The 14056-nt window shown below is 44.4% G+C and overlaps 1 protein-coding gene across 1 annotated transcript in view; it reads left to right on the forward strand.

Annotated features, from left to right (window-relative positions):
• Positions 1-14056, forward strand: part of TNFRSF19 (TNF receptor superfamily member 19) — a 135528-nt gene that overhangs the window by 89148 nt on the left and 32324 nt on the right. The window lies entirely within an intron of this gene.

A 14056-nucleotide genomic window follows, 5' to 3' on the forward strand; every position in this document is an offset into this window, starting at 1 on the left:
GCCGTGGCGCATGCCCCTGTAAGCACTCATGCACAGCTAAAGTAGGAAAACATCATATGACGTCCTCCCAGAAGAAAAGAGCTCCCATCCGTCCGCCATATCCCTATACTGCGGGCAGGAGACGGTTAAAGCCTCATCTTGTCAAGAAAACCCCCAAAAAACCCATTCAGTTTAAAATAGAAATGAAAGGCAAAACATTTGTGTATACTTATAAAAAAAAACATACATACCTTTTTGTTCCCTTTTTTTTAAAGGTGGTCACATACCCTCTGTTCTCAGCTGCATAAGGATCTTACAAAGGAGGAGAAGCAACAGCACACTGGTCTTCCCAGTGAATGGCTTTGGAGCAGAGCAGGCTGAGTTCATAGCAGAACCAGAAAACTGACCATGCTGTGCTCTCCTGCCTAGTGTGGTCAGTTTTTAATAGGAAAGCAGAGGGACTGGCAGGAACACCAGGGATTTCACAGAAAGGAAGTAATGCAAAGAGAACAGGATACTTTTTCATCCAAGTACATGGTACAGCAGGAACATATTGCTTTCTGTGATCGTTAGGATGTTAGCACATTTCCATTACAGCAGAGCCTGATTGTCTCCTGGTTTGCTTCCTCTTACAGGCTGTATGCTAGCAAAGCACTAACTACAAAAGAGGTTGTATACTGTCCCACCACCAGATCCTCAATCTTCCCTCTGTTCAAGAGCTAGGGCTACCTAAAGAATTGTCATGTTCGACACTAGGGATGTCTGATACCTGCTCCCCCACTGTCCACGGGGATGTCTGATACCTGCTCCCCCACTGTCCACGGGGATGTCTGATACCTTCTCCCCCACTGTCCACAGGGATGTCTGATACCTGCTCCCCCACTGTCCACGGGGATGTCTGATACCTGCTCCCCCACTGTCCACGGGGATGTCTGATACCTGCTCCCCCACTGTCCACGGGGATGTCTGATACCTGCTCCCCCACTGTCCACGGGGATGTCTGATACCTGCTCCCCCACTGTCCACGGGGATGTCTGATACCTGCTCCCCCACTGTCCACGGGGATGTCTGATACCTGCTCCCCCACTGTCCACGGGGATGTCTGATGCCTGCTCCCCCACTGTCCACGGGGATGTCCGATGCCTGCTCCCCCACTGTCCACAGGGATGTCCGATGCCTGCTCCCCCACTGTCCACAGGGATGTCCGATGCCTGCTCCCCCACTGTCCACAGGGATGTCCGATGCCTGCTCCCCCACTGTCCACAGGGATGTCTGATGCCTGCTCCCCCACTGTCCACAGGGATGTCTGATACCTGCTCCCCCACTGTCCACAGGGATGTCTGATACCTGCTCCCCCACTGTCCACAGGGATGTCTGATACCTGCTCCCCCACTGAACACTGTCCACAGGGATGTCTGATACCTGCTCCCCCACTGTCCACAGGGATGTCTGATACCTGCTCCCCCGCTGTCCACAGGGATGTCTGATACCTGCTCCCCCGCTGTCCACAGGGATGTCTGATACCTGCTCCCCCACTGTCCACAGGGATGTCTGATACCTGCTCCCCCACTGTCCACTGTTCCTTCCTCTAACCGTAACGGCACTAACGCTTGTAGTGACATAGCGGCTGGTAAGGGACTTCAGGGTGCTGCAGAGGGACCAGTAATCCATCAGATGTGTGAAGATCATTGCAGGAGAGTGAGAGCAGGACAAGTATCGACTCCCGTTCACACCTGAGCATTTTGTCACAGGATTTTGCATGTTTCCCTTCATGTGACCATGCTCAACATCAAAAATCCCGTTTTGTATTTTGTTTTTTTTTTTGTTTTTCTGTTGAGTGTTTTTGGCAACATACTTATTTATTATTTATTTCAGGTACTTATATAGTGCTGTCAATTTACGCAGCGCTTTACATATACTGTACTGTATATTGTATATTCACATCAGTCCCTAACCCTCAAGGGGCGTACAATCTAAGGTCCCTAACATTCATACATACACATATTAGGGCCAATTTAGACAGAATCCAATTAACCTACCAGCATGTCTTAGACTTTGATGAAAATGTCTGTAAATGTGAAAAACACAATAATTTTTGCATCTGAACAGCAGTTTTCCTCTGCTCTCCTACTGTCTTCTCCCAAAACACAATTGCCTGAACTACTTGCAAACCACAAAAACCGCATGTCTTTCAAATCCCCTGAAAAATGCTCAGGTGTGAATGGAAGCTCAAGTCTCTTCTTTTGTTGGTGGTGCATTGCTACATATTTAGAAAGATTTCAGTAAGTATTACTGGCATTGTGTGTCTCAGAAATGACAGAACAGAGCTATTGAAGATCTGAAATAAAATGTTGAAATCCTTCCAACATGTGTAGATGAACTACTGGTGGGGATGTTGATGAGGATTTTATTGGTATTAGTAGTAATAATGAATTATTTTACTAAAATTAGAGTTTCATTGTAAGATATACACAAACCTCCTTGTAATCCAGAGGCCTGTATGTACAGTAGTAGTCTGGTTATCGGAGGAGAGTGTGCAGTGTATCTGCCGTATGTAGTGCACAGGCCAGGAAAGGCACGCCGGAATAAATGCCAGCATAGCCTGCAGGACTAATGTTTGCCAGGCTTGTTTCAATCTGATCTCCTACCTGGGGCTGTGCTGTAGCTTGTTCCCTGGACCACCCTGACTGAATACGCTGGATTAATAACTGCGCCCCCCACGTTCTCACTCTGCATTCCCAATGAGTATGTCGGCTTTCTTCTCATGAAGAATTGCATTTCAGCTCTACCATAGTAAAGCTGTTGTAGTTCTCCATCAGGCATCCTTAATGCAATTGCATAGTTTAATGGCACCTCCTCCTGTTCGTGATTTTCTAGGAATCTCTTATCATGTACAGTGACAGCTTAGAGAAATAGTTCTGCAGAATATTTTGGAGACCGAACAGAGCAATTTGAGCCTGTGCCCTTCCGATGGTGATCTTTGTTCTAACTCCCAGCTGGCGGCTTTGCCTCTTAATCCTTGTGGAAACTTGTGTTTCAAGCACAAAAGCCGTTTCACATCTTATCCTACTGCACAGATGTTAGGGAACAGCTACTAGATGTGTATTTTGTTTTAATGCCCGCTTTAAAAAAGTAACCCTCTTTATTTCTCTAAATGATCCTACACATCCATTTACACCCGAGGTTCAACTACAGAAGGGCAGTAGGGGTGGTTGCCTAAAGTACAGAAAAGACGATACAAAGTACAATATCTTACTGGAAGAGAATAAAAATACAAAAGACTTTGAGATTTGTGTAAGAGGTTGATAGTGGAATTATATTCTTCTTATCATTTTACCAGATTTTTCCTTTTTTTTTTTTTTTAACAAATTCTCCCCCTTCTAACTTCAGTGCTGGGGCCTTGGGAAAGATTTACTTTAGCTGTACACCCTAAAAAATAACATTTGGCTTTTCTAAGCTCTGTGTATAATAAGGAAATACCTTTTTATCATCTTCTTTTCATCCTTTTTCTGTCCCCAACTCTCCATCCCAGATCCCCTGCAGCAGCCTGCTAGAGAGGAGTGGGTGGAGGTGGGGAACTAGGGGAGCACACAGGGAGGCCCAAGCAGCAAAAGGGGGGGGGGAAGTCAGCTTTCTGTTGCAAAAGGAAAAAATAGGGAATCTGTTCCAGTAAATGCCACCTCCGCTCCTGCTTAGATTCTGGAGGTCGGCGAGGAGGGGGCGCGAGCTACCCATCACCTACTTATGATTGACAATGGATTATGCCTGTGCAATGCATTTTGGCATGGCCACTTGTAATCTCTACAAGGGGTGAAGGAGACATTTTGTCACCCCATAATAGGATGTGCCTGACAAAGGACCTGCCTGACAGTATCACCAGGTACACTTCTAATAAAAGCTCTGACACTCCACAGAGAGGGCATCATAGCAGTAGGGAGGGGGCTAAGCTAGGAGATTGATACTTCGTGAACACATTCAAAGACTCATTACAAGTGAATAAAAAATATTTTTGGAAAGGAAAAAAATTCTGCAAGTAAGCATTTAAATCAGTGGTCTCCAAACTGCAGCTCGAGGGCCAGATGTGGCCCTTTGCTATCCTATATCTGGCCCTTGGAGCACTATTCCTACCACTGATTTGAGGCAATATTCCTAACACTGACACCAACAGTGGGGCATGATTCCCCAAACTGACACCAAGACAGGGAATTATTCTTCCCGCTAATATCAATGATGGGGTACTATTCCATCCACTGACACTAATGATGGGGCACTATTCCTCCCACTAATACCAATGCTGTGGCACTATTCCTCCCATGGATGTTAATGATGGGGCACTATTTCTCCCGGTTTTACCAATGACCGGGCCCTATTTTTTTCCATGCACACCAACGATGGGGCACTATTACTCCCAGTTTCACCAGTGACTGGGCACTATTCCTCCTCCTACTGCCACAGGCACTATGCAACTGAACACCATATCTAAGACATTGTTTATCCTCACTGATGCCGGGCCTGGGACCTTTTCTACCCCCACTGGCCCAAATCCGGCCCCCATAAAGTCTTAAGGACTGTAAACTGGCCCTTTGTTTAGTAAGTTTGGAGACCCCTGTTATAGAGCATCATTTATTTATAAAATAAATTATAGACCTGCATTTTTTTAAATACTGACAGGGTCACTTTAAAGGCTAAATGTGATTTCATTGGGTAGGTTCAGTCCCTTTAAAATTGATCTTCAAGGTTCAGAATAATTTTAAAGACCAGTATACACTCACCGGCCACTTTATTACACCTGTTCAATTGCTTGGTAAAACAAATTGCTAGTCAGCCAATCACATGGCAGCAACTCAATGCATTTAGGCATGTAGACGTGGTGAAGACAACTTACTGAAGGTCAAACCGAGCATCAGAATGGGGAAGAAAAGGGATTTAAGTGATTTTGAACGTGGCATGGTTGTTGGTGCCGAACAGGCTGGTCTGAGTATTTAAAAAACTGCTGACCTGCTGGGATTTTCAGGCACAACCATCTCTAGGGTTTACAGAGAATGGTCTGAAAAAGAGAAAATATCCAGTGAGGGGCAGTTGTGTGGATGAAAATGCCTTGTTGATGTCAGAGGAGAATGGGCAGACTGGGTTGAGATGATAGAAAGGCAACAGTAACTCAACTCAAAAAACAACTTGAATGCATGAATCCATCCTGCATTGTCTCAAAGGTTCAGGCTGGTGGTGGGGGTGTAATGGTGTGGGGGATATTTTTTTGGCACTAGCAAGGTGTACCTAATAAAGTGGTCGGTGAGTGTACATGCATGCTAAAATAACTTTACCAACGTTCAATTTAATAACCTGTGAAAGGTAGTTGGTGCTGTTGTATTGTGTAACATCATAAACAATGAGTGGGATAAAAATATATTGTATGCGTCATCCAGAATCAATATTTGTAAAAGCTAGCCCTTATCTAGTGTCTGTAAGCTTGCCATACCATTGATCCACTTCTGACCTTATTATAAAACACTAATCTAGAATCAACAACTGCTAATCTCAGCCTATTGTGTATCATTTACTGATTAAGCAGTTTTGCTGCATTATACATCAGTTATTGGATGGTCATTCTTAGAAGTCAGCAGGTGGACAGCACACCTCACAAACACTGAACCTTGTGGATGCCTAGAGAGGGAACTTCATAGCTGGTGCCCATAGTAACAAATCACATTTCCATTGTTATTTATTGTACAAGGTATAAAATGGGTGATCCTTTTAATTTTTACACCTGAGGCCAGAAAATTCACATTCGAAAAACCCAGTTTAAGCAAGTTTATTATGCACACAAAATTGTGCTTTTGTTTTATATTTCTTTTTATAAATTACTGTTCTTAGCTTTGTTTCATCCTTTGGCTCAGTGCTGCTGATCCTCTGCAGTCTCTTTGCAACTACTTCCTGTCTAAATGCATGGACTCCAGTGACTACATGACCTATATCCAGGGTGGGTTTGCTGATTGTGACAACATTGTACCCTGATTGTGTAATGTATGTTGAAACCCCCACCTGTAATCTTCATTGAAAATCTGTGTGACAATACAGGAGCACAGTTGGAAGACGAGGACAGTGTTGTCACCCTATAAGAGGAAGTGTTCTTCATGATAGGATCACCAAGCATTATTTTAAAGCTCATGTTTAGTATACATATTTTTGTAGGATACAGCATCATAGTTGCTGGCCACCGGCTCCTCTTCGTTCTCTCCCATGCAATCAGGGAACCTGGTATCCGATCCGGTGGTGCCCCCACCTCATGGTCCCCGACCATCTCTATGGTCCTGGAAAGCTGGCAACAGAACAGGGACTTCTGTCCTCCCCACAAAAAAAACTGAGTCGGGCTAAGCTCTGCTCAGCCATTCACAGGAAGCTATTTTCCGAATGAGTAAGGCTTCTTCTGAATGGCAGAGGGATGATGTCATGATCTCCGCCTCAGCCTATCAGATGAAGCCATGTGTTAATTCATAAAATACACTGCTTCCTGTGATTGGCTGAGCAGTGCATAGCCTGACTTGTTTTTGGTCAAGGAGCAGAACGGGAAGTTTTCCTCTCGCTATTAGAACACAGTGCTGTATACTGAATGTAGCTGAGGCTCCTACAGCACTGACCGCCACGGCATGTGTTAATGAAGGAAAGCTTGGTCCAAATGAGCTATTTAATGTTCACTAGAACATGGAGTTTGGCTTTAACAAATGCACACCCAGGATCCAACATTCATTTATATCCTAGGTCAGGGCTTGAAATTTCCACTTGCCTGCTTGCCAATGGCGAGTGGAAATTATGGTGGGGGGAGAGTGTGTCCCCCAGGGCCGTCTTGCTGAGCACAGTGAAAGCAAAGGAAGGAGTGTGTGCTGTGCTCTCTGCCTCCCCCTGGAGTGCAGTACCTGGATCTGTGAGTGAATAACAAAGTTTTATGGGGGGGGGTACGTGTACTTGTGTGTGTCTGTGTATGCATGTACAATTGTACATGTGTCTGTGTGTATGTATGTGTGTGTACATGTCTGTGTGTGTGTACCTGTACGTGTGTGTGTATGTATGTACATGTGTCTGTGCGTGTGTATTTCTGTGTATGTACATGTATCTGTGTGTATGCATGTCTGTACGTGCCTGTGTGTGTGCGTGTGCGTGTGTACATGTTTCTGTGTGTGTGTGTGTGTGTGTGTGTGTACATGTCTGTGAGTTTGTACATGTGTCTCTGTTCGTGTGTGTGTGTGTGTATGTGTGTACAGGTGTCTCTGTATGTATGTGTGTGTATGTGTGTACAGGTGTCTCTGTTTGTGTGTGTTTTTTGGTGGTGAATAACACTAAGGCCTGGCTAGTAGCTCAGGACTTGACATTTTAAGCCCTGTCCTAGGTCCAGGTTACAGCATACCTTCCAGCTTGCTGAGATGAAAGAGGTGACTCCTTTCAGAACAAACCATATCGACAAAAGACACCCCATTCCATTCTCCCCCAGTTGCATGGACCATGAGGTCCATTATTATACAACCCATAAAAGTCCCCCCCCCATCCCTCCCCGTTACCCTGATCCTCACTCTCCTGCAATAACCTCTACACGTCTGATGGATTACTGGTCCCTCTGCGGTTCCTTACCAGCCACTATGTCACTACAAGCGTTAGTGCCGTTATGGTTAGAGGAAGGAACCCCTGTGGACAGTGGGGGGAGCAGGTATCAGACATCCCTGTGGACAGTGGGGGAGCAGGTATCAGACATCCCTGTGGACAGTGGGGGAGCAGGTATCAGACATCCCTGTGGACAGTGGGAGGAGCAGGTATCAGACATCCCTGTGGACAGTGGGCGGAGCAGGTATCAGACATCCCTGTGGACAGTGGGGAGCAGGTATCAGACATCCCTGTGGACAGTGGGGGGAGCAGGTATCAGACATCCCTGTGGACAGTGGGCGGAGCAGGTATCAGACATCCCTGTGGACAGTGGGGAGCAGGTATCAGACATCCCTGTGGACAGTGGGGGAGCAGGTATCAGACATCCCTGTGGACAATGGGGGAGCAGTGGGGGAGCAGGTATCAGACATCCCTGTGGACAGTGGGGGAGCAGGTATCAGACATCCCTGTGGACAGTGGGGAGCAGGTATCAGACATCCCTGTGGACAGTGGGGGAGCAGGTATCAGACATCCCTGTGGACAGTGGGGGAGCAGGTATCAGACATCCCTGTGGACAGTGGGGGAGCAGGTGTCAGACATCCCTGTGGACAGTGGGGAGCAGGTATCAGACATCCCTGTGGACAGTGGGGGAGCAGGTATCAGACATCCCTGTGGACAGTGGGGGAGCAGGTATCAGACATCCCTGTGGACAGTGGGGGAGCAGTGGGGGAGCAGGTATCAGACATCCCTGTGGACAGTGGGGGAGCAGGTATCAGACATCCCTGTGGACAGTGGGGGAGAAGGTATCAGACATCCCTGTAGACAGTGGGGGAGCAGGTATCAGACATCCCTGTGGACAGTGGGGGAGCAGGTATCAGACATCCCTAGTGTCGAACATGACAATTCTTTAGGTAGCCCTAGCTCTTGAACAGAGGGAAGATTGAGGACCTGGTGGTGGGACAGTATACAACCTCTTTTGCAGTTAGTACTTTGCTAGCATACAGCCTGTAAGAGGAAGCAAACCAGGAGACAATCAGGCTCTGCTGTAATGGGAATGTGCTAACATCATAACGATCACAGAAAGCAATATGTTCCTGCTGTACCATGTACTTGGATGAAAAAGTATCCTGTTCTCTTTGCATTGCTTCCTTTCTGTGAAATCCCTGGTGTTCCTGCCAGTACCTCTGCTTTCCTATTAAAAACTGACCACACTAGGCATAAGAGCACATCGTGGTCAGTTTTCTGGCTGTGCTTGTAACTCGGCCTGCTCTCCTCCAATGATCATGCTTGTGTTGAACCTCCCCCCTATCCTGAGCACAGCCATTCACTGGGAAGACCAGAGAGCTGCCTTTTTTCCTCCACCAGCTCTATGCATCTTATGAAGCTGAAATCAGAGAGTATGTGATCACTTATAAAAAAGGTAAAAAAAAAAAGAAGATATTTAGGCTGCATTTTTGGAGCCACTCTTAGGGGTGTCCAGGCTTTTCTTTTTACTGCTTCCAAATGGCCCTCAATGTTATCCTTTGTGTTCATGTCTGGGCAGCACAGTGGCTAAATGGTTAGCACTTCCGCCTGGCAGTACTAGGGTCGTTGGTTCAAATCCCAGCCACAGCACCTCCTGCCTGGATTTCGCATGTTCTCCCTGTGCCGGCGTGGGTTTCCTCCGGGTACTCCGGTTTCCTCCAACACTCCAAAGACATGCTGGTAGGTTAATTGGATCCTGTCTAAATTGTCCCTTGTATATGAATGTGAATTAGGGACCTTAGATTGTACGTCCCTTGAGGGTTAGGGACTGATGCGAATGTACAATATATATGTAAAGTGCTGCGTAAATTGACAGCACTATATAAGTACCTGAAATAAATAAATAAATGTACACATAGATTTTTAGAAGCTTTTAGTAGCAGTAGCGTTTACCAACAGGAAAAACACCCAGGGTCAGTGCGCCCAGGAGCAGCAGCGTTTTGTTTTGGCAGAAAACGCTTCATTAGTGTAAATCCTTCTAAACGTGTCTAAACGCCTGTTAATGCTAGGCGCATTTAGTACTTCAGCATTAATTCATTTCAATGGCTATAATAAATTGTTATTCTGGCCAATTAAATGAATTAACGCCCAAGCACTTGACACCTGTAAATGCGCCTAAACACTTGAGAAAGCATTAGACACTTTGACAAGAGTCAGGCATTTTTTTCCTGCCAAAATGCTGCAGCCAAGAGGAGGAGCTTTTTTAAAATGTCCTGTGTGCATGAGGCCTTGTAATGTTTTTATATATTTATGCACAAATGTTTTGCTTTCAATTCTATTTTAAACTGGATTTGTTGGTTTACAAGGTGAGGATTTACATATACTTCAAATAGTACATTTTTATATGCATTAGATCAAAAAGACAGTTGTCAAGGAGGAATAGAGGGAGGTTTGGCTCTGAAAGAGGGAGAGTCCCTCCAAATGAGGGACAGTTGGGAGCTACAGTGGATATAAAAAGTCTACACACCCCTATTAAAATGTCAGGTTGCTGTGATGTAAAAAAAAATGAGACAAAGATAAATAATTTTAGAACTTTTTTCCACCTTTTAATCTTACCTATAAACTGTACAACTCAGTTGAACAACATACTGAAATCTTTTAGGTGGAGGGAAATAAACATAAAAAACTTAAGTAATATGGTTGCATAAGTGTGCACACCCCTAAACTAATACTTTGTTGAAGCACCTGTTGATGTGATTCCAGCACTCAGTCTTTGTGGGTATGAGTCTATCAGTATGGCACATCTTGACTTGGGAATACTTTGTCCACTCTTTCTTGCAAAAACACTCCAAATCTGTCAGATCGCGAGGGCATCTCCTGTGCACAGCCCTCTTCAGATCACCCCACAGATTTTCGATGGAATTCAGGTCTGGGCTCTGGCTGGGCCATTCCAAAACTTTAATCTTCTTCTGGTGAAGCCATTACTTTGTTGATTTGGATGTATGCTTTGGGTTGTTGTCATGCTGAAAGATGAAGTTCCTCTTCGTGTTCAGCTTTCTAGCAGAAGCCTGAAGGTTTTGTGCCAATATTGACTGATATTTGGAACTCTTCATAATTCCCTCTACCTTGACTAAGGTTCCAGCTGAAGAAAAACAGCCCCAAAGTAGGATGCTGCCGCCACCATGCTTCACTGTGGGTTTGGTGTTATTTTGGTGATGTGCAGTGTTGTTTTTGTGCCAAACATATCTTTTGGAAGTATGGCCAAAAAGTTCAACCTTGGTTTCATCACACCGTAACACATTTTCCCACATGCTTTTGGGAGACTTCAGATGTGTTTTTGCAAAATGTACCCAGGCTCGGATGTTTTTCTTCGTAAGAAAATGCTTCTGTCTTACCACTCTACCCCATAGCCCAGATATATGAAGAATATGGGAGATTGTTGTCACATGTACCACACAGCCAGTACTTGCCAGATATTCCTGCAGCTCCTTTAATGTTGCTGTAGGCCTCTTGGCAGCCTCCCAGACCAGTCTTCTTCTTGTCTTTTCATCAATTTTGGAGGGACGTCCAGTTCTTGATAATGTCACTGTTGCGCCACATTTTCTCCACTTGATGATGACTGTCTTCACTGTGTTCCATGGTATATCTAATGCCTTAGAAATTCTTTTGTACCCTTCTCCTGACTGTTAACTTTTAACAATGAGATCCCTCTGATGCTTTGGAAGCTCTCTGCTGACCATGGCTTTTGCTGTAGGATGCAACTAAGAAAATGTCAGGAAAGACTTGCTAGAACAGCTGAACTTTATTTGGGGTTAATCAGAGGCACTTTAAATTATGGCAGGTGTGTACTGACTCCTATTTAACATGATTTTGAATGTGATTGCTTAATTCTGAACAAAGCTACAGTCCCAGTTATAAGAGGGTGTGCACACTTATGCAACCACATTATTTTAGTCTTTTGTGTTTCCTTCCCCGCCCCCCCCCCCCCCAAAAAAAAAGATATCAGTTTGTTTTTCAATTGAGTTGTCCAGTTTATAGGTTACACTAAAGGTGGAAAACATTCTGAAATGATTTATCTTTGTCTAATTTTTTTACATCACAGAAACCTGACATTTTAACAGGGGTGTGTAGACTTTTTATATCCACTGTATGTTACAACAAATGAGAGGTGCACTTGATAGGTGCACAAAAGGATTTCTAAAGATGGAAGAACAGTCCTATGTGTGTTGCAGTTCCCTTCAGTTATTGCAGTTGAATGGTTCCATTTGCAACTAAAATGGACAGCGATCAAATGCTTATTTATATAATCTTATCAGTCCCTGCACACCAACTGGAATTTGAGGCAGAAAAGGGAAATGTTTATAAAGAGTGGAACAATCAGGTTGAGAACAGTGGTACCTGACACAAAATCCTATCTGCAGTTCAGATATTTAGTTTCCAGCACTTAAAGTGGGTAGGGGTTTAGACTGCACACAGAGTTCAGGCATGTTTTGGTAGGAGTTGAAACCCTGTTGAGAAACAAATGTAGGCTTCAGAAATGAGTTCTTGATCTTAAAGTGGTTGTAACTGTGTTTTTTTTTTTTGTTAACAAACATGTCTATATACTTACCTACTCTGTGCAATAGAATTGAAGAAAGCAGCATTGATCCTCCTCTTCTCGAGTCCACTCTGGTGCTCCTGGCTCCTCCCCTTTTGCTGGTGCTCCCAATAGGAAGCCTATTTCCATGGGGGCACTCTTTTGGGCTCTCTCTCGAGCCCAGCTGCTGCATCCATTGGCACAACCAACGGGTTTCAGCCCCCACTCCCTCGTCACTGGAGTTGATTGGCAGGAGCGGGAGCCAATGGCTCTCTGCTATCAATCTGCCCATTGAGGAAGGATCAAGCCAGGAGAGACACAGCTCTCATGCCCAGTGCTGGATTTTGATGGGGATCAGGTAAGTACAAGGTGAGGTGAGGGAACGAGAATGCATTAAAGTGGCCATTTCATATGGGGGACACTGATGAAAACACAGATTTTAAGGGTATACGACGTTTGTCAAGTCTTCACTTTTCTGAGCTGAGGATCTGATGGTTTTTGACAAGTCTCTGATTCATTGGCTGATGAAAGAGTTAAAGAAGAAAAAAATCATAAAGCACTTAAGAAGTAACCAAACAAGTTGTTCCTAGAACTATGTAAGGTGTTTGGTTTTTCTTCCACGTACTGTGATGTACTGTGAACTGTCCACACATGATTGATTGGTCCATCTATGTGTTGACAGCTTGTTGAAAGAACAGACCAACTTAAAAAAGAGTCACTTGTTCCTCCACTTAGATGACATGAAGAAATTACAACCACTCACTCAGTTGGTACCCTTAACAACACTTAACCTTTTAGCATGTTACATACACATCTTCAGTATTTCATTTTATGGCCTCTTGTTTTGTTTTTCAAAGACCAGCTCACACTGTTATTGGTATTGCTTCTACAAAGATTGTTCTACCTTAGGATGTTTGTATGGACTGACTTGGGAGAGCTGCTATGGTTCTGCTGGTTGGGGAACGCCACAGAATCCCCCAACCAGAGTAAACTCTGTCATGGCCGGCTCAATATATCATCCTGAAAACCTGCATGAGGATCATTTTTACCAAATGCATGTTTCTGTGCCTTCTCCATACATATTAGTCAGTTGAAGGAAAAGATTTTATCACATTTTCACATTTGCAAACGTCATGAAATGAGGACACTGTTTAGCACAACATATACAGGCAAAGGACATGGCCAAGGGAACACTAATCTCCACCCCATATTTTAAATCCTCTCCAATCCATTCTATATCTAAACATTACAGTTAAACTTCTACATAAGCTAAAAAAAAAAACTAAAATAAAAAAGGGGGAGGGCATTGAATACCCTGAGTTTAAACAGTTTACTTAAAGTGTTACTAAACCCAGGACTCTGCATACACTATATCTGGTCTCCCACAGTACACACAACATGAAAGTACAATTATTTTAGTAAATTTAAACTGCTAAATACCTTTTCTCATCAGCAGTTAGAGCTGTCTTGTGACTTCTATCAGTGTCCCGCTGAGTACTGGTTAAAGGATAAGTTCACCTTTTAGTCAGAAATAATAAATGCACATTTTTTTTGCAGGTAAAAAAATGTGCATTTATTATTTTTGTCTACAGGAGCCTAGAAAGCATTGCACCAGCGATCAGTAGATCGCTGATGCCAAGTAGGTCTCCTGCAAACCTGTAAGAATATCTGCTTGCCTGTACAGGATGTGCGGCCAAGCAAATATTCTGACAGGCCAGTCGAGGTCCTCCATTCGAAACTTTATGGACCTTGCTTTTTGCACTGGTGTGCAGTCATGTTGGAACAGGAAGGGGTCATCCCCAAACTGTTCCCACAAAGTTGGGAGCATGAAATTGTCCAAAATGTCTTAGTATGCTGACACCTTAAGAGTTCCCTTCACTGGGATTAAGGGGCCAAGCCCAACCCCTG

Source organism: Staurois parvus, unplaced genomic scaffold, assembly GCF_062004578.1.
Source record: "Staurois parvus isolate SC_StPar_1 unplaced genomic scaffold, SC_StPar_1.0 ptg000387l, whole genome shotgun sequence".
Classification (NCBI taxonomy): domain Eukaryota; kingdom Metazoa; phylum Chordata; class Amphibia; order Anura; family Ranidae; genus Staurois; species Staurois parvus.